We start from the raw sequence: 15,789 nt of genomic DNA, 5'->3' as shown, positions 1-15,789 counted from the left end.
GGCCCGGGACACCCGAGCGCGGCGCGGCGGCCCCGGGGCTCCGCCGCCATCACGCGGCGCCGCGCGCCGCGCCCATTGTTAAAGGGCCGCGCGTGTACAAAGCCGGGCAGTGCCCGCACGCGCTCGCGCGCCCGTCAATCGCCGGCCGCCTTACAGCGCTGCCTCCCCAGCCGCCAATCGGCAGCCACCTTACAGCGTGGCCCGGCCGCCAATCAGCGCGCGGCGGTGGCGGGCCGGGGGCGGGGCTGTGGCTGTGAGGCGCCCGTGCCTGTCGGGGCCCCTCGGCGGGGTTTGTGCGCTGCCCGGTCGGGCGGCAGGGGCGGCGGAGCAGTGAGGCTCACCCGGCTGGAGCATAGCGATCTTTGGGTCCCCATGAGCTGCGGATAGCACCTTCCTGCCCCGCCCCCCTTTTCCCCTCATTCCCCCGGCTTTTTCCCCGTTGCGCTCAGCTGTGAGGTGTCAGCACGTGGCGGTGGCGGGGCCTCGCTCAGCTGTTGCCCTGTAGGCACATTGTCCCGGTAGCAGTGCGGGGCGCACACGCCTCCTCGGAGCTTTGAGGCTGCAGTGTTGGATTGATGTGAGCGGGCGCTCGTTCGCTGCTGGTTAAATACCGGGAGCAGCTTTGCAGGGGCACGCATCCTCCTTTCCAATAGTCTGTGCCCCTTACCTAAGCGAAGGCTCCGTGTCCTGGCCGCTGTCGGCTGAGAGCTCCCACTCGTGCCCTTGCTTTAGCAGGCGGTGCTCTGCACCTGTTCTGTGTTCACAGAGTCTTTTCTTGGTGCTTTCCACTCCGTGGTAACCCCCCACTACAGATACCTTATAAAATAAAACTTAGTGCTTCATAGTGCTTTACATACTTGAATTTCTAAATATCGAAACAACTCATTAGTGAGAATGTAAAACATGGTGCAACAGGTGATGCAAAATGATGAAGAAATACTTTGGATAAAGTTTTTGTTGAGGGAGTATATTTTTTGTTTCTACCTTTGCTCAGACATGAATTTTTTTTCTTTTTAATTAAGAAAATGGAAACCAACTTTTTGACATAACCAGTTTAATGACTCAGTAGTGGGAACTGCAAAAGCCTGTTCCTTCCAACTTGTGTGTCTAATGGGTAATCCTATGGACTACAGTGGYCCCTTTCGTCTGAGGAGGTGTGCTCATAGGTGGAAGCTATTGTTTTTTGGGGACATATTTTTGGACTGTTTCTGTTTATGAGAGGTGTTATAAAATGCTACATAGCTTTCTGAAAGGCAAAAAGCCCAAGAAGTATTTTTTGTGCAAAATTGAAGAAACATTTAAACTATTTAGATGAGCTGTCTGAGATCTACGGACTGCTGACAAATCAGCATTTTGCTCTTCTGATGGCTTTTTTTTGTCTCATTTATGTACAATATTTTATAGGCAAGTGCATGCTTAAGCTAATTTTTATATTTGCAGATACATTGTTTTAAAATTGTTTATTCTTGAAGGTGATACCAAACTGTACGTTTCAAGGATAAGACTCAAAAACAGATTCCATATGGAGACACTGTCTTTTACAACATCTTTATGGCCTTCAAAAATGTGTTGCCTGCATGAAGAGAAGGCTAATAAACACCAACATGCTGAAACCTGTTACAGTGGGCCCAAACAGGGGCTTGATGTTTCTTCTCTTACTGCTGCTAGCAGTGCTGCTTCCCCTTAGAGCTTTTAAACACTGTGGATTAGTCTGTTGCTGAACAGTTGAGCAGGGAAAAAATACTGATACTTGCTGTCTTACTTCTCAGCAATGCTTGATCGACTTGGATAGGAAACACCATGCTTATAAGGCTATGTGCTCTGAGAGCTAATTAATATATAATCTGGAAAAGTTATGATGTTGTTACCTGCCACTCTGCACAGTGGAGTGAGCTGTGGAACTCTCTAGTTCAGATTATTTTTTCCAAGTTCCAATTACAATCTATGTTAATTGAGTTGTTGATYTTTTGAACAGTTATATCTCTCTGCTTTTCATGCCATGAAAACATAGGTTTGGAAAGAGCTTCATCATCTTGCCCAGGGCCAGGATTGCTCCTGGCATGCATTTTTCTATTCTTGGAGACACTCAGAAAATCATCCCATTGAAAAAGYCAAAGCACTTAAGTACAGCTGGGTTATCTGCAGGAAGCTTATATCCTATCAGCTGTTAACAATCAGCCGTTGGAATAATCTCCTCAGGGAAATAGTGGATTCCCCAGCGCTGGACACTTTTAAGGTTCAGTTGAATAGGGTGCTGGGACATACTGCTCTTGCCAAGAAAGTTTGGATCYGATGATGCTGGAACTCCCAACTTGATATTCTATGACTTTAGTTTAAGCCTTAGCCCCAACCAGAACATTTGGAAACAGTCTTGGAGTGCCAAAGTGAGGCTGATTGTTTTCGGAATTCAGAGTTTGCAAGATCAGTTTTGGGATCTGAATGGCAATGGGAATAGCACAACTGTAATGASAATAGGTTAATACAGCTTCTTTGCATACCTTACGACCAATCCTAAATATACTAACCATTCCAGACTGTTTAGTTGGTCCAGATTTTATCTATTTTTCATGGTTGAGGCTGTGTACAGTGCTTTAAGTATTCCTKCCTTAGTCTTCTGTATATAAGACAGGATGGAACCAAAACCAACTCAGTGAGTCCTTAAAATAAACTGAGAATATTGCACATGGCTTTCAGTTACATGGCAGTAGTTACATTTTCATTAGCAAGACACGTGAAGTATGCGTAGTATATAGAACCTGAGAAAATAGCAGAATTAAATGTTACAGAACCATTTTGCAGTTGGTATCCTCATTCTGTAAATGACCCTGGATTACTTAAGCAAATATGTGTCTCAGGGGGGAGTGAAATTGGCTGTGAGAGCTGCTGTCTGTGCTTTGAAAAGGTGCCAAGTAGCAAGAAACACCGTTATTCTTGGAACTCACCAAGAAAAATTATTATCCTGAACTACATCCAAAACAGACTAGAATGTAACCTGTGAAATCTGGACTAAAATGCTTGTAACATTTTTTTTGTGGAATCTTCTAAAGAGGATGCTGCAGAAGTATTACAATTTATGGACCTGTAATTCACAGATTATAGTCCTAACACAGTTTCAGACATTGTGGGTGATCTGGCTTCTCTTTGTAGTTGCTGGGAGGTTAGATCTGTATCTCAGGAGCTGATGCATATATTTATGTGTTTGAGTTGCTTTTTCTTTCCCTAGTTTTCTTCTGTTGGTTCTTGGCCTGTGGAAAAAGAAATGTGAATTTTAAAATACAAATTAAGCTCTTGGAAGTAATTGCCAAGTACAGCAAATGCTCTGATTCTGCAAACCACATTAGAACCTGTTTACCACTCCTAGTATAAAAGGATCTGTTTCTGGTGTAGTGTTCTTAGTTTTAATGGTACATCAGCCACAGTGTACAAGTTCCTAAAGACTGACACACTGTTCTGTTTCTGTGCCCCTTGTCGTAAGATATATCTCTGAACTTTGGATTTGTCTTGACTGGCAGAATGAGATGAATCAACACACAAGCAGCACCCAGAATGGAAACTAAATTCTGGRTGACATAGCACTGAAAGAAATATTTAAATAACAGCTCAATTGCTATGTTAATTGTGGGTTTTGTTTATTGGTTCTTGCTTTTGTTGTGTTGCTCCTTGGTCATTCTCGTCTGAATAAAGATGTGGTAATTCCTTAAAAGGCATTTTTGAAGAACGTAATTTTTGGAATTAAAATGTAACAGAAAGTCAGTTTTGTAGAACTGAGAATTACTAAAAATAAAAAAAAAAAAGTCCAAACTTAGTTCCTCAGTTTCTTGGGGCTGAGAAAGCTAGCGCTGCTTTTGTTCTGTCCTTCTTGATCTTATTTTCAAACAAAGGCTGCATCTGATGACATTCATAGCAGTAATATTTCAAGGGCATTTAATTAAAGGAAATGAATCACCCTGAAGACGGGACTGTAATTGCTCACAGAGCTCTTTTGCAGCATGGTGGTAGATGAAATGTGCCATGTTGGTAAAAGGTCTTAACACTTCAGAAGGATTAATGAAGGAAGTCTCCTACAGAAAGTACTCCGGGGTTGTATTTGTAAATCCTGTATTGAATGCTAAAGGTACTCTGCGGGTAAGATTTTCAAAGTTGTCTGGGGTTTTGAGTTCCCAGAATAGTTACTGAAATGTGATAAATAGATTTGAACTGAGCTGGTAAGTATCCTTTGGAACTGTTGACTTTAGTTGTAAATATGGCTATTAAGACAGAAAACATCTGAGAATGCTCAGGCCTGAGCAATACATGTTTTTTTCAGGAAGCATTTTAATGAACAATTTGGCTTTAAGTATTTTCCCATCTTCTGGGAAGCTAGTATAAAAATGTGCACCCATGAATGTTTTACTTGGCACTAGGATAAATATATATGTTTTTGATAATGTGTTGGATGAAGGAAACATTCATGTAAGTGGAAGAGTGTTGGTGGATATAATTTGTACTGGGGGTTAGTCTTTTCTGTAAATCAYGCTCATGGTTGTCAGTAACTAAAAAGATGGGAAGAATTTTGCATCTAAAGCAAAWGTACTTCCTGCTTGGAAGGCTTCAGCTCATTTGACTGCAATTTAGTAAAGGTTATTGTGCAGTTAGTTCAGGGATGGAGGGATACAGCAGTTAGGAATATGCTGTTGTTCCTGTCAAACATGTTTAGATTTACTTATATCCACAGAATTTAAGTAGTGCAAAGTGGCCTGTTCTTTTTTGTTTCAAACTTACGATCAATCACAGAATTTACTTTTTTAATATAATATTTAGGGCTGCCAAATTAGGACCCAGCCAGGCAGGGTACCACAAAGTTAATGCTTTTGTCTGTTAAGGGTGGCCCAGGAGGAGAACTGCATGCAGAAGTGGGACAGGGCCACTTATCTTTGTGCTGTTCTTGTTCAAGTACTTGACTCAAGTGAGGTTTCATCTCTGTAGCAGCACAAATGGAAAACTTCACGCTTCTAGTTTCTTGCCCATTGTACTAGTGAAAATAACTAAAATTACTGTCCTCTGTTCAGAGCAATGGTAAACTTGTTTCATCTGTTGGGATTTACATGCACAGAGGTAGGGCAGAGATGTGTAGAGCATTSCACTTGCTTTAGAGTGCACCTTCTCTGGGCTGAACAAGCCCAGATCCCTCAACATCTCTTCAAAGGGCATGTGCTCCAGTCTCTAACCATCATGGTGGCCCTCTGATGCATTTGCTCCCATTTGTTAGTCAATGTCTTTGTTGTACTGGGTGGAGGAGGGTGTCYCAAAACTGAAGCAGTATTCTAGATACGGTTCAACAAGTGATAAGTAAATGGTGATAATTACTTCTTCTGCTATGGATCCATTATTACAGGCCAAGTGCTGTCAGCCTTCTGCAGGGCCAGGGCATATTTTTGGCTCTTGTTCATCTTGCCACTGTAGGAGCCTTCAGCTTCCCTGCAGTGCTGGCTGGTTGGTCTATGTTGTGCTTCCTCCAGGATGTTTGCCAGGGTCACAGCATGGTTTATTCTGTGTCCACAAAGCAAGCAAACAAACAAACAAACACAAAAAATTTGGCCAAAAATGAAGAATGGTATATTTCGGCACTTTTGGGTCAGGGGTGAGTCCTGCCAAATCCCACAGGGTTTATGTGTGTTCAGTGTTGTGCTCCTTGATAAATTATTCGAAGTACAGCACCTTAATCAGTTGTGTTGTTAGGGATGAGCTTGTGGTTTGGGGCTGCAGTGAGTAGGAATAGTGATTCCCAACATGATCACAGATCGCAATGACATTTGGGATCTCCTTCTGCATCAGTRTCCAATGCATGTGGCCAATTCTGCTTCTGACAGCCAGAGCCCRGGGGCTCTTAATGTAACCTTAGCATCATGTTTTGCTGAAAAAATTTGAGATTTTTATATGTTTGGGACACATTTTACTGTCAGGCACATGGTCAGGTGTTGAAAGASCTGCTTAACAATATCATGTCTAGATAGTGTGGATGTACCTTTGTCGAAGTTTATGGACAAGCAGACCTTCACTTCTGCTTCCTAATATCCTCATGCTATTTAGTGTGTAATCACCTCGTCACAACACATCTAGTCAAGACATGTTCTAACAGACATSAGTCAGTACTCTTTATTTTCACTCATTGCATTGTGACTCATTACACCCACTACATTATTAAAAAGGCAGAAACATACTTCCATTTGGATATTGCTAAAAACACTGTGATAACTGGTTTGACAAGTGTATTAAATGATTGATCCAATTGAAAAAAATCTCTGGATGGAAGGGTAAAATGAACTTAAAATGTTTGTTTTYACAGCTCGTTGCCAGTGGTACTCCCATCTGAAATCCTGAGCCCCATTTTGGATTAGTCTCTATTTGGGATGTGTGTGATGAACACAGCAGAAAAGCTATGCCTTTAACTCAGACTGAAATTATTGACAAGTAGTTAACAAGCTGTGGGAGGAAGGGTTCTGTAGGAAGTGTTTTTTCTGTTGAAATTAGTCAGCACTGACTACTTCTCTGACAATAAGAGTATTAAGATTGTCCTTCTACTCTTAAGAYGGTCTCCACCACTGCAGTGTAAGAGATGGGAGGAACTGATGAAGCAGTGCTCATTTTGTGTTTTAATCAACCTCAGAGCTAGGGGGAAAGTGCTGTCAATGCACGTCTGTGTGCTCTATTTAGCTGCTTTGCACATTGCTGTGATCATGTGCACAATTTCAAATGGACTAACATATTAATTTTCCTGTCCCATTCAGAATTACTTTGAAGGACAATGTGTAAGAACCATCTCTTTTGTGCTGCTTGCAAAATGGAGTCACATTTGTTTAGCATTTTGAATGCAAAATGCTGCATTTGAAAAATGATATAAATCTCAGACAGAAATTAGAGATATATAGTAAATATAGTAAATAAACAGGATCTGTGAAACACTCATACACTACCATATCTTAAATTTGTACAAGATTCTCTTTGGCAAGAAAACAAACTAACACTTCATGTTTCTCTTCTCACTAATGACCTCAGKCTTATGAAATGCCAGCTTGTGTTTTTTCTTTAAGTGGTGGTCCAACAATTTCARAACAGATGGTAAAAGTCAATCTTTGTGTTTGAATCATTACTTTGCTTAGTATGTGACTGTGATTAGAGTAGGTATTGCTTGTAAGAAARAAGCTGATTGATACTCCTGGATGTTTGTTTTGTGGATGTTTGTTACAATTTGTCAATTATTCTTTGCTTGAAAATGCCTGTAGAATTCTKTGGAGTTGACCATTTGAAATTACCTCTGCATTTTGTAATTTACCATGTTACTTAGCTATAAAAGCCAAGTGGTATTATTTTTGGTTCACTGTTGKTTTTTGTAAATAACCATCAGAATTGAGTTGGACTGAGTTCTGATCCCTCTTTAGAGGTTTTATGAACATAAACAGTGCTTTTTTAAGTTATCCTGAGCATGTGTCAGTGTGTTTACATGCTCAAAATTGGCTTTTTGTGTCTACAAAGTGCTGTAGGGGAGCAAGAGCTCTGGATTGCAGAGGGTGAAGGGAAATGTACCTCAGCAATGTTGGTGTGAATTTGTGACTGGAGATGATTGGTCAGGGACAGTGGCATGTGGTGGCATGGAGCTGGAGAAGAGCAGAAACAAATGATTAATAGGATTGACCATGAACTGATAAATCTTTAGATGCTGATGTTCAAAGCAATGCTCAAACACTGATATGGTGCTTGGTTGGGGACACCACGGAAAAGTTGGTGGTTCAAACAGCTTCAGATATTCATTGCTGGATCAACATGTCTGTTAGATCTGGGGACTAAATGTAGAGAAGAAAAGCATGTCAGATTAGAGTGACTTTTCCAACCCTTATGTTTCACTGCCTAGTGATGTTTATTTAAGATTTCAGATAAGAACTTCCACAGTGATAAACYAGAAGTGAAATTTAAAAACCCACCCATATTATACTTAGACTTAAATTATTAATTTTGTCATGAAAATCAGAGGTATAATGCTGCAGACATGGAGTCACAGATACCAGAACCAATTTGGGTTGGGGTTTGTATAACCAATTTGGTTGTACAAAATGTGCTGCTGCAGAACTCCATGTGCTTTGATCTAATATAAGATTTCTCTGATAGTTCAGATTGTTTACAATCCTTAATGGGTTATATTTGTGTGATTTATGTCAACAGTTGTATCTTAGTGCTACACTTACATTACACAAGAACRGGAATCATCTGTCCTCTGACAGCCACTGAAAGCTCACATAAAAATGTAAARCCAGTATAAACCCTGTAATTTATATTCTTACTTCTCCCATCACATCTAAATGTGATTTCTGTAGATCYTTCTATTGGTCAAATTTCTGCTGCTGGCTGATCCAACAGCTGATCTGTGTTGGTGCCCATGGAAGCCTGTTCTTACCTATGGAGAAAAACATTTGCATCCTGGGTATTTGAGTTTCACTTTCTTGTCCKGTAAGAAAGTTAGCTGTGGCCCAGGTAACTGACTAACACTTGTGCCCATGCAATCACTGGATYCAAATAATCCCTCAAATCTTGCTCACCTAAATGCTCAATTGAAATCAAATTAATAACATGAGGTGGCATAGTACATGAGATAAAGCAACTATTAATATATTTACTGGGAGCAAAAACACTATGAAGGCTTAGATAGTTATTTTTTTTACCATCAATGGAGGAGGTTGAAAACTGAAATTATTTAAAAAATATAAAATTACGTCCTTATTGTTCAACTTCATGGATCTATAATACAGATTGTCTGAATTCAAAGAAAAAACACTGGAGACRTAATGAAACAATCTACTGGGTTTGCTTCTGAGTTCAGATTAGGTCATACTGAATATTATTTCATGGCCTTCCTCTAGTGGTTTGCGACTACTTTCCAAAGCCAAAATATACATTTTTGACTGATGAATGGTCTGCAGTTAAAAGAGGGCAAGCAGTGAAATACTCTTGAGGTTTCAGAATACAAAGTGAATTGACAGAGCTCTCCAGCATAGCTACAACATCCCCCTCACAACCAGAGAAACATTATTTCACTGTCCCTATTCCCTTTGACTGGGASTTTGTGTTTCTTGTGAAAATACTGAGGTCATGATGTAAAATTTAATAATGGTAATGTACATTTCACTTTTTAAGACATACTTTAGGCAGAGAAAATGAGAAGCAAGCCAGCAACCTATGATCAGRAGAATCACCACAAAGTAGGAAAAGTGKATACATRATATAGGAGAAGTTATAGGCCGTGCATGCATCTGTTTTCAACCATTTTCAAATTTGTATTATTTGCAACACAAATCTATATAAGTGTATCAAGATTAATTTTATAGTTCATGGAATCATCACTTTTATTTAGCTTTATGAGGAGGAGCAGCTAAATGAGCTGAGCAGTACTGTAAGGGAATGCAGCATTTGTCTTGCCTTCCTGTTTTTAGCTTCTTTCTGAAACAGAGGAATAAATGGTACAATTACAGCCAAGGTTTTCCTATGAMCACCTAAACTACTTACTTAGAGCCTGGTATGGAGAGAAAATGTCAATTTGGAAAATGCAGTTTAATCTGGGCTATTTTTCACATCATTTAGAAAGACTTCTCAGGAGTAAGATTCCAGGGTAATTACTCATATCTGGCAGGAGCCTGCCCTGGAAGCATTGCCTAACTTTGACCTGCTTCCAACCAGCTGGGAAACAGCCAGATTGCTGAGTGGAATTGATAAAACATTCAAAGGCTGTATTAGCATAATTTAAACATGTCATAATCATATCATCACCAAGGTTTAATTGAGGGCTGCCCATAATCCAGACTTTTAAATTAATTGCTACAACAATTTGGTTCTGTTTCCACTGAAGTCAATTGAAGTTTTGATACTGAGAATTTTTTTTTCTTAAATTGTCAGACCTGTACAATCTTTACTGAATAATTTATTACTCTCAGTGCCACATGCAGCAGAAACAGTTCTGGTACCATTCCTGTTCCCARTTGTAGGAACAGCTGTAAACTGAGTGTAGCTCTCTATCTCACAGAGTCTATTTACCTGGGAYATTAATGATATAATTAAGGAAAAGAAATTCCTTTAGAAACAGAAGACTGAATAATTTAAAGATTTAAAGGTTTTAAAGGCATGCCATTTAAAAGGTTTAGAGATCACYAAGGGTGTCCCACTGACACAGAAAGAGCAGCTGGTTAGAAACCCTGAGGATGCTCTTTGYCTCAGTGTGGCTTGTGGCTTCAGTGCATCTTCCATCTTACATCCTCAGCATGTTCCCAAACACAGTCACAGCAACTGCCTCCAAGCTTTTTGCAATATGAACCAAATATATATCCTGGCTACTTTGAGGATTAATGTTTTGGAAGAGTGCAGAGAAGGACATCTGTGAGACCTGTTATAATTTCTACTCGTGAAACCCTGGCTGAGAATGATGAAGGCTCTGGGCTGAAATTTGCTGAACTTGTCATGGTCCTTTTCCTGATARTGAAATGTTTCTGTTTACAGAGCTGCCAAATCTAGCTCTGCCACTTGCTTTCTAATTCTCCAACAGTATTTAATGGCAGTGTTCACACAATGTCCTGGTTTAAACAGAAGAAAGAAACAATTTATTAAAAACAACAGACAAAATTCAAGCCCTCTTCCTAATTCTCCTTATCCATTGCTGCAGGGTTTAATACTTACTAGCAGAACCTTTTGAGGTGTGTATCTAGAATTAGCCCCATTCATATGTTTAAAAGAAGGAATTGAATGTTGTTATCAAAAGTAAAATAATATGTACATGGTTTCCAGTAAATTAAGGTGTTGCATGCAGAAGCCAAACTCACTSAGAGAAATTTTGTAATGAGAATAAGGAGAGAGCAGCAAAATCAGGCAGCTTTTACTTCACAGTAATTTGATGTAGACCCACAAATTTTTGTATGCTTCCTAGGAATTAAATTCCAAGACTCAGTTTGGAGTTCCTGAATAGGAAGCTATGACAGATTACAGGTCGTTTGCCAACTCTTGATAATGCAGTGTGATTAAAAACTGCTTGCCCCAGTGTAAAAGAAAAGCCAGGTGGCTTCTGTGTGCTGTGGACAAAAGCTTAGCTGGGTGGCTGCTGTGARAAAGCCTGTCAGGTTTGTTTGTGTGCAAAGTATGTTGAAGTACCTTACTTGAAACAGGGTTACTGTATACATAGTGCTGTTGTAAAAGAAACAGAAATGATTAAGTGTTCACGAGTTGAAAGTAATTTTGACTTTGMGAATGCATGGGAGTGTCTTAGTTTCAGGATCATCTTCATATATAAGTGAATGGGTAGATTCTTGAATTTCTTGTCATTCTAGGTACAGAACCACCCTTACATTTGTGGCTATCTTGCGTGTGCCACTGGGGTTAGTCACTTCAGCTAAAGGGTGCTTGAGAATTTTCTGGCTTTTTATGAATTTTTTCTAGTAGGTGCATGTACACAAATGTTTGATTTTGCCAGATAATGAATAATGTATTGGTTTGAAAAGGCTGGTATGGATCTCTGGCTCCAGAACACATATCCTGGAAAGTCTCCCATGGTGCCTAAACTGGTTGGGATCTAGTGAAGGGCTCTGGTAGGAAACTAGTGCTGATAGCAAGGACTCAGGTTTGGAGCAACACAGCTGGTGACTAAGCTKCTGCACTCCCAGATAGATTGCCACAGCCTCTTAGGCATGGTGCAAGGCATGGTCTCAAGCTTGTGTCAGCTCTGGCTTCTAGGCTGGTACACACACATTTTTTTCTGTATTCTTCACCGAGGATCCAGCTCAGTTCCCCTGAAATGGCAAAATCCTTAGCAACTCCCTTGGGTGCCTTGCTGATTTGAACTGCACAGTTCATTGGTAACAGTAAGTGACAAGCTGGTGGCTTTGAGCTCCACTGACTGTGTGTGACTGCAGAGCAGAAGGCAAATGTATTTTTGTGTGTATGTGTGTGTGAAATTGGGCATCCAGACTGTGAAATGCTGTCAATTGGCAGCAGAGCAATCAGACAAAGAGCTTTTGTTGCTATCTCTTCCCTCAAGGAGCTTGTTGTGATCAATATGTAATCACTGTGAGAAAGAAGCAAAAGATCTAATATTCCTTAAATATTTATTTATATATATAGATGTACACACATGTATATATGTTTCTTCACTGGAAATACTTGAATATTTTTCCTGAGCGTAATTAAACTTAGGTTGAATGATCTAAAAAAAAGTCAATAAACGTTGATAATGCCATTTTGTTTATTCACATAACAGTCTTTAAGTGTTTTTAATTTTCCCTTCATTCAGACATGAATGCTGGAGGGGAAAGGTATGAAAGTATGGAAAAATAAATAGATAGCCCATCAAGCATAATCATTCTTACCTCGTACATTGAAATCTTCCGCCTCGGGGCTKAAGGAGCTGCGGGCGAGGCAGGGCCGGGTGCAGCAGCAGAGCCCGTGCTCAGCTCCGGGCAGCTCATGTCGGTGCCAGTCGATGCCTRCTGCAACCCGGAGTTTGTAGCAGCCGAGTGAGACCTGCTCGGATACGGGACAGTTGCTGAGAGCTCACACTCCTATCCCTGCTTGCCAGCCCGGCCGTGTCTYCGTGTTTAAGCGCTGCTGTTTCACCTCTAGAGGGACGCCCAGGACCGGAGATGATGCTCTGCCACACGCGGCTGCTCCCGCTCCCTTCCCTTCCCTCCGAGCCAGCTCTGCCTCAGGACAAAGCGCCCCAGGCGCCTCCAGAACAATAACAACGAAATCCTGAAAGGAGATTTAGGATTTGCATGAAGTAAAATTTTTGCAGGAATGACACTGGCAACATGCAGCGTTCAAGGAGGTGAGAAATCCCTCCCACAGGGGTCGGGTGTCTCCTGCTCCGTCCCCTCTTCTTCCTCCCTGTGAGAGAGAGCCCAGTGTAGGCAGATGATTGCATTCATGCTTCATGTAGAGAAAGCGTTATTACCGTCTATCATTTGTGTTTTCAGTTCAAACCACTTTAAAGCACCGTTCCTCTCCAGTCTGACCTCTGTCACCTCCGTCAGGGCAGAAYGAGCCCTCACATTATGGTGGGTTACGCGATAGATACCTGGATATGCCTGTAGCATTTTTGTCTCTGCATCAAGCAGTTGTGCTGTGAAAATTCTGCTTGGATCAGTTAGGGTAGAAAACAGCACTCCCACAAAACACGAGAAATCACTCATTGGCCTCTGATTCAAAATAGAACAAGGTGAACATGATTTCCTTGTTACTGTCTCTCCAAACTAGTCTGAACTTGCTCTTCAGCATGACTCTTTCAAGCAATGTTCCGAATGGTTTCCTCATACTCTTTGCCAAATGTGTCTCTATGATCTTTGATTTACTTATTTTTGATAACTGCTTACAGTGAAATGCTCTGACTACATTTTCAGCTTTTTGATCTTAAACCTCTATAAACGGGGAGCATTAAGTACACAAATGTAGTTACATAGATAGATGGAAAACATGCATGTGAAAACACTGTGTTGCCAGTTAAAAGAAGAATGAAGTTTCCAATAGGCAGAGTCCTTCCTCTTCGGCTCAGAGCTCGGGGCTGTGGTTGGATGACCACTCAATGCACATTTTTTAATCATGTTGCTCCATCCTGACTGTTGACATAGTTGTGTTCTATCTAAAATGACTTGGTATTGAATTTACTGATTTTTGGGGAGTTGAAATGTGTGTTGCTCTTCATATGGAAAGCCTGGACTAATGTATCTCTTTATGTTTGCACTGAAACGCGTCTCTGCCTTAAGGAAACTTTCCCGTCCGACCATCGGGAGCCGCTGTGGCAGTGCCGGTCTGAGCTGGGATTGAGGCCCCTTCCCAGCGGGAAGCTCCAGTGAACTCTCCGGGACTCTGCYCAGCTCCCTACACTCACTCGCAGGCAGACCAGGTTTCCCATGGCAGAGTCTGAGGCGCCTGAATCCTTAAAATAATTTAATCTTGGTCCAACAACAGAGTAACAGCTCGAGTTGAGCATTCGAGAAGGGACCCTGAACAAAGGAAACCCTGGAGTTTTTATGCCCCTAAAATGTACGCGCATGGGAGTTTGCGGCCACCGGCTCCCGCTGTGTCTGAGTGTCCGCTCCCCTGGCCGGCGCCACAGGTCCCCGSGCCCTTTGTTATGCAAGGGGCGGCAGTTCACAGCCTCCTGTCTCGGGCTTTCATCACCGGAGCTCTACCGGCAACTTGCACACCCAGCTACCTGCACCAAATGTATTCCTCAACATCTGCGAGCTCGYCGGAGAGTGATGCCTGTAGCCTCACTGCATCTGAGTGGAAAAGACTGAGTGACACTGAAAAAAATGGGAGAAAACTTCTACAATTCTACACCAGCGACAAGAAAAACTCTTGAAAAAAACTGAACAGTGACCTCGTTTTGAAGGTGTTAGACTGGTAATTTGATGGCTTGGATTTACAAGTTAGCTTTGCAAGACATTGCTTAGCTGACCATGGGCAGGGTATTGAATCTGTCAGACTCCATTTGCCATTATTGCAATGAAAATAATAATACTTATTTTCTGCTGTCTGCTTAGGCAGRCTTTCAGAGCACTGTTTGTTTAATGCTTTGTAGAGCTCTGGGCATCACTAAACCTTGAGCTGGAGTAGCATGTTGGGCATTGCTGCACTGACTTGTCAGCCTTGGTCTGCTGGGCATGCTCCTGCAAATGCTTCCAAAGGGGAAGCAGGGAAGGAGACTTTCTGGTGTGTTTTCATTCCCAACTCCTCTCATCAGATGTCTAAGTTTGTGAAACAACAGCCTAATGTAGCAAGTGAGGAGCTGACTGCGAAGGACCRAGTACCCCTTGGTGGTTGCAAAATAAATGATCAGAAACAAACCATCTGCAAAATTCCAGAGACTTCCCAGCCAGAGATTTGGTTGTGCRAGTGACAAAGACCAACAAACATCTCAAGGTCCTCAAACATCTGTGGATCTAGACAGTGAAGGTCATGTGTTTCCACTGGGTTGGATCATATCCCTGGGAAAATCCTCTTTTGGGAGGTCTTTTAGGTGTATGAACTGTGYGTACCTGGGGCTCATCAGACACTTCTCAGCTCTTCTCTAGTGGAAAGGAGTAAAAAGGAAGAAAGGGGACCATTTCATGAAGCAAAGGGATGGCTGTAGTTGCAGGAGAGAGTTGGCTGACCAAAGTTCTTTTTTGACTTTCGTTTTTCTGGAGGAATTGCTCCACATAATATAGGCCACCCTCCTGATCCACCTTGCTGCTTCCACCAGTGGGTGCAACTTGTCTTTTCTTCATGGCTGCATGGTTGCTGCTGCTTTCCAGCAGTCAATATCATCATAGAATGAGTTTTGTTTTCCACRAAACTTTTGAAATTGGTTAATTCCTTTAATGAAATAATCAGTGCTTACTTCAATTTTTTTTCGATGATAATCCCCAAGGGATTTATTTTTGCAAGCATCTACAGTTTCCCCCCTGCTAATTTGTGAAAACAGCTCAAGGTTTTTTCTTTCTTGCAAACAGCCTCACCCTTTCCCCATGCTACCATTTTCTCTTCCTACAGCTACCTGTATAGGGAGGGTATTGTCAATTGTCACTTTCAGGAGAAGACAGTGGTGATGAAGTTGGCTGGTTGGGTTTTTTTTATGTGCCATCCTGTTCTTGCATCCTGTAGATAGAGAGCAACCAAACAGCAGGAAGCAGTTTCATAGCAACCATACTATTTTGCTGTCTCTTTTCTGAAGCTCATGGAAAAGGAAAGTAGCAGAAAAATTCCAGGGACAGCCCTGTGAAATGGCTTTTCTGTTCTCTT

The 15,789-nt window shown here is 41.6% G+C and overlaps 1 long non-coding RNA gene across 1 annotated transcript; it reads right to left on the bottom strand.

Annotated features, from left to right (window-relative positions):
• Positions 1 to 2,706: 2,706 nt before the first annotated feature.
• On the bottom strand, positions 2,707 to 12,801 carry LOC130582373 (uncharacterized). The gene is made up of 3 exons (XR_008966307.1): positions 12,375 to 12,801; positions 7,564 to 7,634; positions 2,707 to 3,245 (listed from the first exon to the last, which is right to left on the bottom strand). It is a non-coding gene; the product is annotated as an uncharacterized LOC130582373 (long non-coding RNA).
• Between the last annotated feature and the right edge of the window lie 2,988 nt (positions 12,802 to 15,789).

The sequence above is a fragment of the Malurus melanocephalus genome, unplaced genomic scaffold (assembly GCF_030028575.1).
Source record: "Malurus melanocephalus ecotype Western Australia unplaced genomic scaffold, MMel_1.1 scaffold_12, whole genome shotgun sequence".
NCBI lineage: Eukaryota > Metazoa > Chordata > Aves > Passeriformes > Maluridae > Malurus > Malurus melanocephalus.
This window is presented reverse-complemented; position numbering and strand designations above follow the sequence as displayed.